At 41.7% G+C, this 5000-nt stretch overlaps 1 protein-coding gene across 4 annotated transcripts in view; it reads left to right on the top strand.

Moving 5' to 3' along the window:
* LOC138964926 (uncharacterized) overlaps positions 1-5000 on the top strand; it is a 47089-nt gene that overhangs the window by 9192 nt on the left and 32897 nt on the right. For all 4 annotated transcript variants that reach the window (XM_070337000.1, XM_070337002.1, XM_070337004.1 and 1 more), the window contains one exon: positions 4936-5000. This exon is cut by the window's right edge and continues 278 nt beyond it. The gene's annotated coding sequence lies outside the window, so the exon portion shown is untranslated. The remainder of the gene's footprint in view (positions 1-4935) is intronic.

The following is a 5000-nucleotide window of genomic DNA, read 5'->3' as shown; positions in this document are numbered from 1 at the left end:
CTTACGTGCTGTTGCATAGCAACCCGTGTTTCAAACAAAACAGCACTTCCACATTCCCCACACCCGCAGCCCTGAATTTTGATGAGGGAAAAAGTCATCGAGATAAGGCTAAGAAAACAGCTCTCTTAAAACAAAATCCACAAAATGAAAAAAAACATGGAATTGGCCTTGCTTTGTTTCAAATTTTTTTCGTTCTTGCTTTTTTTCTCCTTTTCTTCTTTTGGATTGCCTCTGCTGTGGGTAAACACTATTAGCGCGTGATCAACTTCTTAAAAAAGGTTGGTGTCACCTTAAACAAAAGGCTTCCTCTGGCGACTGTGTGTCTGGAAACAAAATGGCCTAGGGTGTATGTCAACAAATGTGGCGTGAATTCCCCCCCCCCCCCCCTACCACCCCCTCCTCTTATGCTAAGAATGGGATGCATGTTCTTTTTTATTCCCAGATCGAGGGGTTTGAGGTTTTGCTGACTCACTCTCTCTCTCTCTCTCTCTCTCTCTCTCTCTCTCTCTCTCTCTCTCTCTCTCTCTCTCTCTCTCTCTCTCTCTCTCTCTCTCTCTCTCGTGCTAGTTGAGATCCTTCTTTTTGCGTCATTGTGGCAGGTACTATTCCTTTAAACCCAAAATGACCCACGTTTTGAAACCATGACAATTGGAATTTCTCGCTTGTTCCATGGGCTGAGCATTTAATTTCAGACTGCATCAATGTAAGTCAGATAGAAAACGAAACCGATCAGAAATTGCTTCCAGTATCAAAGCGTTCTTCAGGCAATTCTTCTTCTTATTCTTATTCTGCGTTCGTGGGCTGAAACTCCCACGTACACTCGTGTTTTTGCACGAGTGGAATTTTACCCCATTTTTTACCCCGCCATCGGTCGCTTTCGGAGGAAGCATGCTGGGTATTTTCGTGTTTCTATAACCCACCGAACTCTGACATGGATTACAGGATATTTTCCGTGCGCACTTGGTCTTGTGCTTGCGTGTACTGTGACACGAAGGGGGATAAGTCACTAGCAGGTCTGCACATAAGTTGACCAGGGAGATCGGAAAAATCTCCACACTTAACCCACCAGGCGGCCGCGGCCGGGCTTCGAACCCTCGACCTTCCGATTAAGAGGCCGGCGTCTTACCACCCCGCCACAGCGCCCGTCCTTAAAGCCATATGTACTCGATGACTATACACGCTAATTGCTTTACCAACAGCTGGAGACATGCTAAATTAAGTTCCCTGCAAAATATTGTGGTCTAGGACCCCTTCAATGTTGAGATATGTTAATTTTCATTTTGATCTGGATCGTCCTATTTATAGATTTGCCAACAGAGGTAGCGTTGACGCAAGGGAAATAACTCCGCGTCTTTGTTTACATCCAAAGTTTTTGAGACTCTAAAACAAGCTGTAATGCATGTATATGGTCCGCGCATGGCAACATATCGTCATTACATGGTCTTATGGTGCGTTTGACATCGATTATGGGCAAACTACACTTTGTAAACACGGGAGCGCGTACATATGCCTTTAAGGAAATTCAATATGTTCAAGGTGCTGTCGGCTTTTTAACACCCTCTTCTTATTCCTGCCGGCATCAATGAAAATCCTGCTACGGCGATCGATCCACCGACTTTTGCACCATCTGTATCCTTTTTTGTCTGCCTTTATTTGATCGGAAATCCATTATGTATCGACATCAGCATGGAAGTCAAGGCTAATCACACTTTTCATCAGTCGGTCATTCCTCCTGGCTTGCGCATATATCCGGTAATTAACCGGGGGGGAAGCGAAACCGGGTTAACAACTAATCCAAGAACAGGAGCCGGTCAGGGCTGCGTGGATTGATTAGTGACAGGTTCCTCCATGGAAAAAAATAAACACGCGATCAAACATGACGCAAACACCGGGTCATTTCCTTATTGTTTGCATACTTGCTTGTTTATTACTACACAAGCACACATGCACGCATGCATGGATGCATGCACGCAAGAATACAAACACACACACACGCATGCACATACGCACACACAGAGACGCCTAAACACACACACACACGTACACACACATGCACACATACACACACGCACGCACGCACTCACGCACGCACACATACACACACACACACACACATACCGGAAGTTGACTTGAACACATCGATTGACCAGTCCAGTCTACTTTCAAACCCAATAAGGCCGTATGCTTTGCGCTGTTTGAATTTAGTTTAATAAAAATGTAGTACCCTGAACGTAAGGTTTAACATGCTGCTATGCGGTTAAAACTTCTACATTTGTACTGGTAAAACTTTAGTACTCTCTGGTTTCCGTTTTGTCTTTTGAACAAAAGTCTATCAGCTTTTTTCACTGTTTTTCAAACTTCTGTTAACTTTGTTCTTCGAATATTTTAATGCGCAACGTTGCGCGACGATCACGAAGCTCATCAACGCGAAGAAGACCCTGTTTGGTCGACTCAAAGCTTGTCTCCTTACACTAAAATAACATGATCTATATATCTTTTGTCTGGCAGTATAAATTCAATAAGCTCAGGACACGATCGGTCAACAAGTATAATACCTTACTCTCTCTCTCTCTCTCTCTCTCTCTCTCTCTCTCTCTCTCTCTCTCTCTCTCTCTCTCTCTCTCTCTCTCTCTCTCTCTCTCTCTCTCTCTCTCTCTCTCTCTCTCTCTCTCTCTCTCTCTCTCTCTCTCTCTCACTCACTCCACCTCTCCCTCACTTTCCCTCCATAAAAAAAACTCGACCGGACAACAGTCAACAAGAGACTTTGTTCTGCTATAGCCACAATCACTCCCTCCTTCATTAGGCAAAAAAAAAAATTGTCTGTTTAGGGTAACCCGACCGACCCTATCGATTTGGCGCCGACCCAAAAACTTTTTTTTGATTTCAAAAAAAAAAAAAAAAAAAAGAGGTAAAAATGCTAAAAAGAGACATTTGGCGTTTCTTTCTCTCCCTTTCTCTCTGTTTTATTTATACGTTAGTTTAGAAACATGTATTCATCAAATATAAGAAGTAAATGTTCAGCCAACATAGCATTTACAAAAAAACAAACCAAAAAAAAAAAAAAATTTACCTACCTACCGACCCTACTATTTTTGGTCATGTTACCCTAAACAGACAATTTTTTTTGTTGGCCTTACTGCAATGAAAAGAGTGAAAATGGATGTCTCTGTGCGACACTGATACCCGCTCTCCCTTCAGAAGGGGATCAAAGCATGGCAAGCCAAAGGGGCCTAAATTGGAACAGCAGAGCTACTGAATGAAATCATTATTGCTGGCAAGTTTGCTGTCTGTCAGCCCTCAATCACCAAAAGACCAGCCGGCTATCGTCAATGGTCTACTTGTCTATGCTTATCTTTTGTAAGCGAGGCCGAGAATCGTACGGAGTCGCCACGGCTTGCAAACGTTAACCATTGTATTGCATGTCAACAGAGCAAAGCTTTTTTGAGTACCCTCCCTTTGTGGCCTTCGATCCTTTTTTTTTTAACAGTTATCTGCACTTGTTCGAACCTTGTCGTTACTGACTAATGCACTATGGGAATAGCCCACAACGGCACCCTTCTGATCCCAATAAAATAAATTAAAAGCTTTATCCCGCACGTGAGGATATCAGGGTTGTCAAAATCGGTCCTTGATGTGAGGTCCAATTAACTCACTTTTTGTAGGACGAAATGACGTGGGATCTCAAATTTAAAAAAATGTAAACACACCTTAAACATTTCCCGACCCCGCCTGTAGCAACCTCTGTGCGTACTAATTACTCTCAACTCCTTCGTTTTCTCTGCACAAAAAAAGTTACTTTTGAAAGAGGGGATAGAAGTTCAAGGTCCGGCAATAGTAGAAGAAGCGTTTAGCAGCAAAGTGAGCCACAAGTTCGACCTTACCGCAAGAGATCACCGGGTGAGACTGGCCCAAAAGCAAGTAACTTTTTTAGTAAACAATATTCTGTAACTTGTGTTTTCACGATGATATTTGTAGTCCGTGAAACAAATGTGAAAGTACAGATCAGATAACTTTCAAAGCTGCATTTGATTTGCATGTGTAAGTTCAATTTATTTATCTGAAAACACGTCTTTATGCGACAGAACCTGTATTTTCGATTACGTTTTTAACGCTACAAAACGTGCACGTACTTTAAATAGTGTAGACAGAGCGTAGAGCAGATATACAGAGCGGAATTTACGACGTTTGGTTTGTCGGTGTGGTTTTCAATGTGTAAAAGACGATCTAGTAAAATTACTGCTTAGTTATAGATAGGCTAGTCCTAGTGAAACTTCTGTACAGTAACACTTCTTAATGGCCGTTTCTGTACTGATCTCGATGTTGCTCTTATAATGTTACCCTATATTGTTGTGTTAAACTGGCTGACTGTTTGTCATTTGCTTAAAGTTATCTATAATCGGTCCTTCGTTTTAAAGACACCGCTATTGTAAATGTTATGAGAATGTATATATAAATAAAAGATTGCTTATACCATTGCTACCCTTGGGCAATGCGGAAAACTTCTTCTTCTTTTTCCCAGAGGGTGAATTCTGTATCCTTTGAACGCAAGGAATTTGCAAACGAAGACGAAGGTGAATTCTCATTTTCAACTATGCATATATTTTTTCCTCTGGATATCCTTAGAAAATCCCAGCTTCGCCGGAACGTCTTATTATAATCGTTTGACTCCAATTGAAAGAACAACAACAACAACAACAACAACAAAACAACAAAACAACAACAACAACAACAACAACAACAACAACAACAACAACAACAACAACAACAACAAGTGCAACGCCTCGGGGTAACAAAAAAAACGAGCACTATCAACTCTTGCTGCTGCTGTTTGTGAATAACTGAACTTATCAATACCCATTATAGTCAAATATCCGTACATTCTTCAAATTACAATTAGATTTACCCTTCCATAAAAATTGTCTATTTCGTCCACAGACCGACTGATCGACCGCAACAAAAGAAAGTGACATCATCACACACCCGACACCAACTTCTTTCTG

The sequence above is a fragment of the Littorina saxatilis genome, linkage group LG4, assembly GCF_037325665.1.
Source record: "Littorina saxatilis isolate snail1 linkage group LG4, US_GU_Lsax_2.0, whole genome shotgun sequence".
NCBI lineage: Eukaryota > Metazoa > Mollusca > Gastropoda > Littorinimorpha > Littorinidae > Littorina > Littorina saxatilis.
Note: the sequence above shows the minus strand (reverse complement) of the source record. Positions and strands in the feature narration are given on the sequence as shown.